Genomic DNA, 13,605 nt, shown 5'->3' with positions numbered 1-13,605 from the left:
TGTCAAATATGATACTATTATGAATAATCACAAGTATTAATTATCAATGTCTAGCCTTTAAAATTTTACTTAACTGCTCATCAAAAGAAATGATATATAATAAATAAGACCTTGAAATTGGGAAAAAAGTTATCTTCAAATGATAACTTTTATGTATGTAAATTATTGGTAAGAAATCAATTTCTAAATACCTTTAAAGAAAGACATTTAACATATGCTTTCTTCAGTATTGCCATTTTCCATTCTTTGAAAAGAGCTAAGAAAATAAATTAATTATGCCTTTAAATATTTACCTACATTTCAGCCAAAAACTTTGAAGGGTAGGGAAAGTAGAGAAAACTTTCACAGAAATTCATCAGACCTTCTATTGCTGCAAATACGTGTTAGGTAGCATGAGCAATTTATTAGATTTATTGCTTGTACTTGTTCACATAAAGGAAGTTATAAGGTATTCCACAAAAGAAGATAAAATTGAAGGTTGTTGGTATAAACTGTTATTGTCGTAAACTATCCAAACAAAGGATGTGACCTAGGAATAAAAAGTAATTCATTTTATCTTTCTGTCACCTAGATATGTCTCTCCTTTGAGTCATCTCTGAGTACTTTCTATTGTTTTATTTTTCACCTTTGTTGTGAAAGCATTCTTACTGTTTAGTAAGCAGAATTAGAGTAGCTGAAGTTTACAGAGTCAATGGCTGACAAACAATAAGGTCAATGTCTGTTCCGTCCTGAAAAAATTGAGGTTACAACAGGTGAAATTATCATTCTCTTTTGTTTCTGTGGCTCTAATAGAATGCCAGAGAGTCCCTGACCTCTACTGCCAGTGGTATCTGACTCTAATAGCAATGTGCAACCTTTGACACTCAATTAAAACAGGAAATAAGGCAAAGAATGGGTTAATATGCATGTCTGGCCAATAAAAGCCTTTGAAAAAATTCCAAGGTTTTTTTTTAAATTTAATAAGCCACAACCCTTATTCATTTGGCACACAGATATTAAAGTTATGGTCAGTAAAGTTAAAAGACATAGAAACAAAAAAGTAACCTGTATTGTTTGTTTTCTTTCTGACCCTAAGACCTGAATCTTAAGGTGTCCCACAACAGACCAATTCACATTACACGTTCTGATTTCCCAGGGTAAGGGAGTTGCTGAAAGTGAAAGAATAGTTGTTTTGGGCATAGAAGTTTGCTGCCTTGAATAGTCATATATTTTTATTTAATGTGAATTTATTTTATAACTAGAAGAGTACCACAGTGTAGTCTTTTCTTATGGAATACAGGAGTGTAAATTTTGAGGAGAGTTGAGGGTCAGTGTTGATAACAGTTTTGCTGATCAAATGGAGAGACATCTACATCAGAGAGAGCAGGTTACTGTATTCTTATGGATCTTGCAAAGTGACAGTTGGATTTGGGTAAATGTTTCTTACATATATTCAAAGATACTCTCTCATGTTTTATAGAGGAAGTGATGAGAAGAATGTAGGAAAAAGGACATTTTTGGCAAAAAAGCTATGTCAGAAGAAGAGTGGTCTTGGAATTTATTACATCTACATGCAAATCCTAATTTTATTTATTAGAAATGTGCCTATGAATAAATTAAATGATTTTTGATATATTATATTCTGTGAATTAGAGATAATATTATATACCTCTTTATGCTGCATTATTTCTTATTAAGGCTTTTGACTAAATGAGATGTTCTTATATAATTATTCAGTGATCAGCATACAAGCATAAAATAAATATTTCTTAGCTCCTCATTAATTTATTTTATGTATACATATTTTTTATTGAATGAATAGATTTCATCTAATATGAAAGTTGTTTGAGCTCAAGAAGCACGGCACTGTAGCACAGTATTTCATGGAAGGTGGTCATACATTTTAATTTAAAGTAAGATGGTTTTGACAGGCTTTGGCACACACACACACACGCACACACACACAGGTACACAAGCATGCACACACTTCCGAAGAGATATTGAAAGATATAAGTCAAACGCCCATAGCAGCATACTGTGGGTGGTAAGACTGCGGTATATTTTTCTTAGTTTTTAACTTTCTATATTACACATTTACTGTTTTTATAACTATAATATAAAAAGACATATTAATGTTTTCAAATCATCTACTTAGTCTATAAATTATAAAATAGATATTTGATACTCTTGTTTATGGTGCCAATTTTGAATAGTTTTATTTAAGACATTGCATTTTCCACTATACAATGCAGTGTTATAAAGTGCATTATTTTCTTTCCCTGTGCACATACTCCATATTCAAGTATCAAGAATGCTGTTTTATTATACAGCAGCTCAACTTTTAAAACTGCCATGGAATTTGGTACAAATTTGGGCCTTTCAATATTTTGTATGGAACATTGCTAAATATGCGCAAGAGGTTGGCTTAATCAACCTCTTCAATGGTGGGCCCAGAGGAGGAACCCCCAGATGAAGGGGCTCCACCACCAGGGAAGACCCCAGGCATTCGTCCTGGCACGCCTCCTACACTCTGGTAGAGATCAGTGGTGATTGGGTTGCAGACTTTTTCCACCTCTTTCTGCTGAGGTTCAAATTGTTCCTTTTTCACAGTCTGATTCTTACCAAGCCAGGTGACGATTTCATTGCACTTGTTAAGAGTCTTCTGTTTGTCCTCATCATTGATTTTGCCTTGAATTTTTCAACTTCAATAGTTGCTTTCATGTTGAATGCGTAGGAGTCAAGTGCATTCCTGGAAGACACCTTGTCCTGCAGCTTCTTGTCTTCAGCTTTGTACTTCTCACATTCCTGGACCATGAGCCCAACAACTCTTAAAGAGCCTCTCAGTTTAAAAAAGAAGAATATTATCTAGCACCATCTCTTGCTTTCAGCACTCATAGGTCCTTAATTTCTTCTGAATGCATGTATTAACTGATGAAAAGTGTGTTTTCTATACGTTGGCTGATACTAACCTCATCTTCTCATTTTAAATAGACACTGGCTTATCTACTACCAATTATATATCCTCCATTTTTTTACATACCTACTGTGTTTTTCAGCTTCAAATTTTCTGAATTGCTTTGTTTACATAGGTCTCTTGTACACAATAGATAACCTTATTTTGCTTTGTGAGCAATCTTTTTTCTTTTAATAAGCCATTTAATTTTATTTTAAAATTTTGACATTACATATTTTTTGTCAGTTCTGTGATTTATTTTACTTTGTATTAGCTGCTTAAGATGTTTTTCACTATGTAGGTTGTACCCTTTATTTTTCTTTTAATATTTTGATATTTATGATGCTCTATTATTTTATCCTATTGTTAAGCTTTATATTAAGACCAAAATATTATGATCTTATCTTTCTTCTTTAGACAATAATTTTGGTTCCCCAAACTGATAAACAATTAAATAAGAGTATATCCTTTCTCATCCTTTTTTTTCCATCTCTCTGACTCAACTATCAATAAAATGGCTTTATATTTTGGGTACTCTTTTCCTATCCTAAAACTTAAAAATTTCTGAAATATATTTATGAATTGCTGCTGACAGTATCCTTTTTTTGTCTTATAGTTTAATAATATTATCAGTAGGTAGTTTGATACTGATGATTCTAGATTAATTCTCTTTGGCACAGAATATGTCTTTTCAATATATATGTTCAGATATTTTATTTTAAAAACATCTCCTGAAATATAATTTTAAATAATTCTTCTGTTTCATTATTTTGTTTTTCCTTTAAGACTCCAGCTATATTTTGCTCTACTACCTTTGTCCATCTTCAATATTTATTACTTTGTCCTATGGTTCCTTTTCATAATTTTTAATTTCAGTTTTATTTTCTTACCTCTTTGCATTTGATCTGCTCTGTATTTTTACTGTACTGCTTGTCAATATTTTTTAGCTTTCTGTAATTCAGTTGTTATTTCAAAAATAATTTTATGTTTCATTTCTGTTCCTAATTCATGAAAGGATAAGATGGATTTTCTGTTTTTTTCAACTCCTCTGATGTTTTAATGGATGTCAATTCCATTTGTATATTGTACTTTTTGTGGTTTTATTCTCTTTGCCTTGATTTTTCTTAGATTGATCCATGGCTTCTCCACCCAAAAATATGGAGCACCTACCTACATCTATGAATTATGGTGATGATAGCATATATGAATCAAATGTAGTGTTCATTGAGAGGTTTTGATTTTAAGTAATTTTCCTTAAAAATTAAAATTTTAAAAATCATATATTTTTAAGTTTATATCATTTCTTTATTTTTTATTATTTTTAATCCTCACTCAAGGATATTTTTATTTTTTTTTAGAGAGGAAGGGGCGAGAGAGACAGGGAGAAAGAGAGAGAGAAAAAGAGAGAGAGAGAGAGAGGAGAGAGAGAGAGAGAATGTAACAGAGAAATATCAGTCAGTTGCCTCTCCTGGACTCCTTGCTGGTGATTAAATCTGATACATAGACATATGCCCTGACTGGAAATTGAGCCCACACCTTTCAGTGTATGGGATAATACTTTAATCAACTGAGTCACACCAGTGAGAGTTTAAGTTTATATCATTAATATAGAAAGGTATAAGAATATAATTTTATATTGCCCAAGCATCATTTTTATGTCCTTCTTTTATATGGCTTCTCTCCACTTTGTGGACAATATAATGTCCCACAATTGTCCATGGCTTACCTTTAGGACAAACATTTGTGTCAAAAAAGTTCTTATTTTATTTATTTTAAAATTCATCAATACTCTAGTAAATTGTGCATTTTCTCCTGGATCTTGAGAAGTCTTTAACTTCTGCGTTTTTTTCCTGCAAGAGTCCAAGCAAGAAATTTGAGTTTTTTAATCATTCAAAACATTGCCAACAAATTCTAGTGTACCTAACAGTCTCCAAAAGATTGCAAAATCAAAAGAGAACCAAGGAAATAATCCTATTTGTTATTACAATAACAACAATATAAGCTGCTTAGAAACACATTTAACAAAAAAGTTAAAAGATCTGTACTAAAAAAAACTATAGGATACCAAAGAAAAAAATTGAGGAAGATAGAAATAAATGGGAACATACATCATGTTCATGGATTGAAAGAATTATTATAATTAAAAAGTCCATACTACCCAAATAAATCTATATATTCAACACAATTTTTACTGCAATACCAGTGACATATGTCACTATTGCCATTGCCAGAACTAGAGCAGAAATTTCAAAATTTTACATAGAACCAAAACCAAAGAAACCCTAATAGCTTCAGCAATCTTGAGAAAGAAGGACAAAGTTAGAGGTATACCCATATCAAACTAATATCTGTAAGTCCATTGTAATCAAAACAGCCTCATACTGGTATAAGAACTGGCATATAAATCAATTGAACAAAATAGAAAGTCTAGATATAAATCCATTTCTTTATGGTCAATTAATATTTGGTGAAAGGGCAAGAGCATATAATGGAACACAGAAAATTTCTTTAATAAGTGGATTTGGGAAAATTGGACATGTACATGCAAAAAAAATGAAACCATACCATCAACTTACACCACACACAAGGATAAACTAAAAATGGATAAAATACTTAAATTTAAGTCACAAAACCATAAAAATCATAGAAGAGAATTTAGGCAATAAAATCTCAAACATCTCTTGAAGCAATATTGTTGTCAATATGTCTCCTAGGGCAATGGAAATAAAACAAAACATAAACAAATGGGACTACATCAAAAGAAAAATCTTCTACATAGCCAAAGAAACCATCAACAAAATTAAAAGGGAACCAGCACTATGAGTGTACATATTTCCCAATGATACATCTGGTAAGGGGTTAATCTCCAAAATATATAAATAACTTAAACAAGTCAACACTAGGGAGAAAAACAACCCAATTAAAAATGGGCAAAGGACCTAAATATATACTTCTCCAAAGAAAACATACAGGTGACCAAAAGACATATGAAAAAATGCTCAACATTACTAATCTCATCATAGAGATGCAAATTTAAACCACAATGAGTTATCTTATCACACCCACCAGAGTGGCTACCATCAATAAATCAACAAACAATAAATGGTAGCAAGGTTGTGTAGAAAAGGGAACACTAGTGCACTGTTGGTGGGAAAGCAGACTGGTGCAGCCACTGTGGAAAACAGTATGGCCATAAAAAAGAAATAAATCTTACCTTTTGTGACAATATGGATGAACCTAGAGAATATTATGCTAAGTGAAATAAATCTGTCAGAGAAAGAGAAAAACAATATAATTTCACTTACATGTGAAATCTAATGAACAAAATAAACAGAAATAAAATAGAAACAGAGGCATGTATACATGGACAGAATGACAGCTGTTGGGCTGGCAGGGAGGACTAGATGAAAGACAGTGAAGCGATTAGCCAAAGAACATATGTACAACCCATGGACATGGACAACAGTGTGATGATGGCCAGAGGGAAGGAGGAGCAGCACCTTGGAGGGTGTGAGCAAAGTGCTGAATTGGAGACATCTGCAATAATATCAACGATAAAAATAAAGAAAAAAAATTGAAATGAAAATCAGATTTTTTTATTTTCAGAAATGATCTGCCATAATCTATTTTTCAATACTTGTGTGTCCCCTTAAACAGTTTTCTCTTGTTTCTGTGACCCCTATTTTTTACTACTACCTTTTTTATAATTCCCACAATAGTTTACCATATAGTGGACATGCTTTGCTAAAATTTTATGTTGCCCTTTAAAAAATCTGAATTCACAAATAAAATTGGAAAGTAACTTTGTTTTTCAAATCTAAAATTAAAAATTTTAAGACAGGTTAATTTTGGCTTCATAAAATAATTTTGGAAAACTTTACATTGCTCCTGCAAGTGTAAAGGATTTATACTAAATGAAAATTTTCTCTTTATTACAAGCTCAGTGAATTTGATCCTTCAAGCTACAGAGTACAACACCTGATTAATTAGTTTTCCTTAGCAAAATTCTATGATTTTTTAAAAAAATTTATTTATTTATTTTTAGAGAGAGGGGAAGGGAAGGAGAAAGAGTGGGAGAGAAACATCAGTGTGTGGTTGTCTCTCATGTGTCCCCTACTAGGGAACTGGCCTTCAACCCAGGCATGTGCCCTGACTGGGAACTGAACCGGTGACCTGTTGCTTCACAGGCCTGTGCTCAACTCACTGAGCCACACCAGCCAGGGAATATGATTTTTTAAAAATATATTTTATTGATTATGCTATTACAGTTGCCCCATTCCCCCCCTTCATTCCCCTCAACCCTGCACACCCTCTCCTACCCACATTCCCCCCTTTAGTTCATGTCCATGTGTCTTAAGTTCTTTAGCTTTTACATTTCCCATATTATTCTTACCCTTCCCTGTCTATTTCCTACCTATCATCTCTGCTACTTGTTCTCTGTACCTTTTCCCCTTCTCTTCTCCCCCCACTCCCCTGTTGCTAGCCCTCCATGTGATCTCCATTTCTGCGGTTCTGTTCCTGTTCTGTTTGTTTACTTAGTTTGTTTTTGTTTTTGTTTTAAGTGTGGTTGTTAATAATTGTGAGTTTGCTATCATTTTACTGTACATGTTTTTTCTTTTTTTCTTAATAAGTCCCTTTAACATTTCATATAATGAGGGCTTGGTGATGATGAACTCCTTCAATTTGACCTTATCTGAGAAGCACTTTATCTGTCCTTCCATTCTAAATGAAAGCTTTGCTGGATCCAGGATTCCTGGATGTAGGTCCCTGCCTTTTATGACTTGGAATACTTCTTTTTAGCTCCTTCTTGCCTGTAAGGTCTCTTTTGAGAAATCAGCTGACAGTCTGATGGGTACTCCTTTGTAGGTACTGTCCCCTTATCTCTTGCTGCTTCTAGGATTTTCTCCTTCATTTTTATCTCTGGTAATGTAATTATGATGTGCCTTATTGTGTTCCTCTTTGGGCCCATTTTGGCCAGAGGTCCCTGTGATTGTTGTTATTCATATCTGACTCATTCCATTTTAGTTTTTCCCAAATATCTTTTCCTTCATTGCAGGTTTTTTTGGTATCTTTCTCGGTGTTCTTCCGACTTACTTAGTTATCTATCATTTATTTATTTTACAGTTATATATATTTGTTGAAATTAGTTTAGATAATTCTACTTTAGTCTATGGTATTATTTATCATTCATTATTTTATTACATCACTTTGTGATTTTTAATTTAAAAAACTTCTCTATTTGTTTAAAATATGTTTTATTTATTTTATTTATTTTTATTTTTTTATAAAAGGAAAGAATTTTTTAATGTACAACCTTATGAAAGTTAGCAATGGAAAAGGCAGTAAGCCAAGGATTTTGTTTACAATATGTTTTAGAGAGCCCCACACCCTCCCTTCCCCTCAACAACTTCTCTCCTCGAATTTTTTGAATTCTTGTTTCTTCATTCTGTTCTGGCTGAATGTTTATTTCTTTCTTCTGTTCCAAACCATTGAGTTGAGTCCAGGTTTCCTTCTCTTTACTGTTGGTTCCCTGTGCATTTTCCTTTAATTCACATTTCATAGCCTTCATTTTTCCCCTATTTTGTGACCATAGTAAATCATTTCTGTGAGCATCCTGATTACCAGTGTTTTGGACTCTGTATCTGATAGGTTGACTATCTCTTCATCATCGCATAGTTGTATTTTTATGGAGCTTTGATCTGTTCTTTCACTTGGGCCATATTTTTTGTCTCAGTGCACTTGTTACTAATAATGGGCAGAACCTTAGGTATTCACCAGGGTGGGGCAAACCATGTCCCTGTGTTGTGGCACTCTATGTAAGGAAGGGGTCCAAGAGGCAACAGTGCTGCTGGCTGGGCTCTCTGCTGGTTTCAATCACTCCCTCTGCTACCTACAAGCAAATTGGGCCATCCTGCTGCTCATTCCCAGATGGGTGGTTTTGTGTACATTCTAGGATCCTTTGGGTCTCTCCAATGAACTCTCCTGCGAGGCTGAAAATTTCTCGTGCTGCCTCAACCCCCACAAGTTTTTTTTTAGTCAGAGATTTCGAGGCTTCGTTTCTTTGGGCTGGAACCCTGGGGTGCATGGTCTGTCTCATTCCCCAATTGTTCCTCCTGGTTTATCTGCAAGCAAATGTGGGGCATCCACATTTTCTAAGACATATAGTTATCCAATGTGGGAAAACATAGAAAAAGCCTTCCAGGCATAAATTATCTAATAATTATCACCTGTTTGGTCAGCAAGAGTGTTGTGCAATCTCATGAAAATGAACTCTGCTGAAAAATATCCTCTGCCTTCCTGTTTCAGAGTTAGCTAAAAACATCATAGCAAGAATTGCATTAACCGTAGATACTTAAGAGTACCGTTTTTAAATATAATTAGGAAAGTACTCATGGAATTTGTTTTAGAAGAGCATTTATAGTAAAGAGTCTAAAATTTGGTTGAAGGAATTATTTCAATGGCTTCATAATGCCACCAAACAATTAAACTTGGGTTCCAACTGAATGAACTGCTTAGCAAAAATATTTTTATATCCTTATTAAATATTTAATTAATTATATCATAATTATGTTTCCATATTAATCATTAGCTCCAAATAATGTTTTTCCAGAATTTTTCAAGTTTCTCCAATATTTTTGTTTGAGTAAGTAATAGAAATACATGAAAGAACTTATTTAGTCAACTTTGGCTTTTGCCCTTGCACCAGCCTCTAAGTGAAGCTCTTTCAGAGACATTGAAAAGTCAAATGAAAGGAATAATCATTAGCATTAGGCTTTAAATATAGGGAAGAAACTTGTCTTTAATAGGCTGTCTGGGTGCCTGCAGAATACACTACTTTTCCAGTGAATGTAGTCAAAAGACATGTGACTGAATACTTTAAGTACCAAAAGTATTAGAAGGCAGAGGATATGGATTTTAGTTCTAGTCCCAGCCTTGTAACTCAATAACAAGTTATTTTACCTATAAGATATGAGATGTATGCTATATTTTCTATTAGATAAAAGGGTTATCATATGTAAGGTAATATATGTGAAAGTAGTCTGTAGTACTAAGTACTATGGACTATTATTAATGAAAATAATAATGTTAGTTAAATTTTCCCTGTTGCTTGATATGTATTAAGTACCTTTGTATATGAACTCACTTTATCCTTACAACAACCCCGTGATGAGTATACTCATTATTGTTTTAATACTGTGGAAAATGACACTGATGTGTGCTTAAGTAATTGGTCCAGACACACAAAACCAGAGATGGTAGAACGGGGAATTGACATGCAGATACATCCATTATATGAACTTTCTCCATTACAGAACAATTGGGTATCCTTTTAATTAACAGTAAATAGAGAAAGTAAATCTAATATTCTGTGCTTCTAACTAGTGTATTTCTCAGTACACTTGTCAGAAGATGTTTGAACCACATGTAAATTTAGAAGAGCTTATAAATCCTTAGCAATATCCTGGGAACATTTTTGTCATAGTTTAAAATATAGACAAGAGCATAAAAAGATAGCTAGTAAAAGAAGAGGAAAACAGAGGACAAATTGTTCAGATAATTCCAAAACAAGTTGTTGGCTTAAACAACAGTGTGAGGAACTAAGTAGTGTTTCAAGAGAAGCAACTATTTTTAGGTAATATGTAAGTTAACTAAAAGGAAGGTATTCCAAGTGATTGTGATTACCTAGCAAACATTCTGAAGGTCAAACAGAAACATATCATGCCTATTAACACCATGATCTGTTGAACTTAACAAGGCTTAATAGGTTAAGAGTAATAATATTGGCTTATAGTTTACAGGATTTTATACATTTCCTTATCATTATAACAGTATTATACCATTAAATTTATTCTCAAGTTTTACTAGGAGCTTAGTTATTATAACTGAAATCTGACTAAAGGTTGAAGAAAAATATCTTTTTCTATTAATCAGTCACTACAAACTCTGAACCCTGTGCTCCACATACCTCATCTCACTTAGAACTCACAGCAGCCCCAAAGGCAGATGTCATCATCCCACTGTTGCTGGTGAGACTCACAGAGATTTAGTAGAATACAAGAGAAAATCTCAATATGTTTCTGAACCAGTAGATGAATCTATTAAATCTATTATTTATCCTAAACTATAATATTTACCTATTCAGAAAAGGTTATTTCCTTTCTATCACATTGCCACCAAAAGTGTATTATGAACCATTACTGAGTAGAGTAAAAATACAATATAAGTGAACCAAAGAGAAATACTGTTTTAATTTACATGAAGTAACATAAAACTTAAATTACTGAAGCTTCTTATGCCTTTACCAATGGGTCTCTGGTATTCACATTACATCTATGTTGCATCACTATAGAGCCAGATTGCATGATTGTGAAAATCCAAGGTTCTCCATCATGTAATATTGGGCAAGTGACTCAATATGCCTTTAATTGGAATATAATCAACAACAAAAAAAACCCAAACAAAATATAACCAGAGACATTGAAATTAAGAACAATCTAACAATAGCCAGAGGGGAGGGGGAAGGGGACAGTGGGGAGAAGGGTTTTCAGGAACTACTATAAAGGACATATAGACAAAACCAAAGAAGAGGGGGGAAGCAAGGGAGGGAGGTGCGTTTGGCTGGGGTGGTGTGGGGACAAAATGCAGACAACTGTAACTGAATAACAATAAAGTAATTATATATATATATGTGTGTATATATACGAGAAAGCAGAGGTAAAGATATCTATCTATCTATCTATCTATCTATCTATCTATCTATCTATCTATCTATCTATCTATCTATCTATATCTGCTTTCTCATCTGTAAAATGAACAGAAAAAAGAACCATACTAGATTTGTAGGACTATAAGGAGTGACTTAACATGAATAAACTGTGGATGGCATTTATGAGCTCAAAAACAAAGTCATCATTATAATAATAGTTAGTATTATTATTATTATCTTTGAGCAATATTCCCAATAAGATTGAACTTCTAATATTAACAACAACCCTAGTTACATTGTTCACACATATAAAAAATAGATATGTGGGGGGTGTTAAAATAATAAAATTCTATAAACTGTAAAGCAGTTTGATTTTTTTTATAGGGTCAGGATCTTATTAAATTCAGCAATCAATGGTGTTAATAAGCACAATAAGTTTCTGGTGTTTCATATTTAGCACTTATTTGGAAAATTATATTCAATTGGAATATTACATTGAGTTAGAATTCTATCCAGTTAAATAACTCATATGCTTCCAAAAAACATTTTCACTTTGGTCATTATTATTATTATTATCCTAAAATCTTATCCTCAGCTAACACAAACTAAAGATAATAAGAGGATGAAGATGATGATGATAAAGATTATGAAAATGGTAGAAATCTTACTATGTGCTAGGCACAAGGAAATCTTTATTTGAAGAAGTACAAAAAACACATACTCGTTTTCACTGTTATACCCAGCTAGGAAAATTACAACTAGGGCATTACCCAACCCAAATCTGCAGTTCCTGGAACAGGGTAATGAACAAGCATCAGGGAACAATTGGGTTTAAAATTCTAGCCAAATAAGGTAACTAACCCAGCCTGCCAGAAAGTGCCCGCCAGCAGCAGCACCCGCCAATCAGGGACCCTCGCCGTTTTTAAATAAGCCAATAGCTAAGCGCCACCTCTGCTTCTGTATGCCTTTGCTTGCTTGCTAGAAAATATAAATACCCAGTAGTCTGTGAGCCAGGCGCGACTCTCATTTGCAGCCATTTTGGCACTCGCGTGTCTCCGGAGGCACCCCGAGAGTTCGCCCCCGTGCAGGTAAAACTTTGAAACTTTGGCCAGTAAAACACCTCTGACTACCCAGCAGTCTCCGACCCTTCTTGCTCGCAAGGACGGGATGTAACATTCACAATTATTATCTCTTTTGCTGATCAAAATGGATTTCAGGTTGTATGTCTGTACCTTATTATACTTATATATTGAATGATAATATTTAATTAGTTTCCTGCATTTATTGTCCTACTGAAGTATAGTTGAGAGACCAAAACTCAGATAACCAAGTCTAGAGAAAAATGTCAAAGTGATCATTTTTGTTCTTTCTGTTCTGTTTGTGTGTTCAAGATGAAGTTATCCTGTTCCAGTTTATTATACTGGGACTCTTTTTTAATTTCATTTAATTGCACCCAAAATCTCTCAAGATATAGTAAAAAAGGATATTTAAATTTTCTTAAGTTTAACCTTTTATTTAAAATGTTCTTGATTGATAAAAATTATAGTCATCTAATAATTCAGATGTTTCTGGAAATGTCTGAACAATTAACACTTCAGTGACATAGGATATCCATTTTTTTAATTATTTTCTTTTATTATTTTTTATAGGATATTCATTTTTTAATGAGAGCCCGGAAATACTCCAAAGTGCGTGTTTTGGTGTATGTAGGAGGGTGTTGGTGGAAAGGAAAACATCCTAAGAGAAGGGAGAATTTAAGACTAAAGAGCAGTTGAACTTTACTGATGAAAGACTAAAAGAGAAAAGGTCTAAATAACAGAAAATGTCTTTTGTTCATATTTCTTTCCTAACTGATGAGCTTCACCCTGCAAAGAGGAACCTTTCATGAAGTGAGAGTCAAATTGAAAACTTATTTCACTGTGTGAAGTTATTGCACATTTATGTAACATTTGATTGCAAATTATCC

At 33.3% G+C, this 13,605-nt stretch overlaps 1 pseudogene; it reads right to left on the bottom strand.

The window, feature by feature from the left end:
• Positions 1-2,404: 2,404 nt before the first annotated feature.
• LOC119062148 (heat shock cognate 71 kDa protein-like) lies at positions 2,405-2,793 on the bottom strand (annotated as a pseudogene).
• Positions 2,794-13,605: the final 10,812 nt, after the last annotated feature.

Source organism: Artibeus jamaicensis, unplaced genomic scaffold, assembly GCF_021234435.1.
Source record: "Artibeus jamaicensis isolate MK-2021 breed Jamaican fruit bat unplaced genomic scaffold, CSHL_Jam_final scaffold_1964, whole genome shotgun sequence".
NCBI classification, from domain to species: domain Eukaryota; kingdom Metazoa; phylum Chordata; class Mammalia; order Chiroptera; family Phyllostomidae; genus Artibeus; species Artibeus jamaicensis.
The sequence above is the reverse complement of the archived record's forward strand: the minus strand, read 5'-3'. Positions and strand labels throughout refer to the sequence as shown.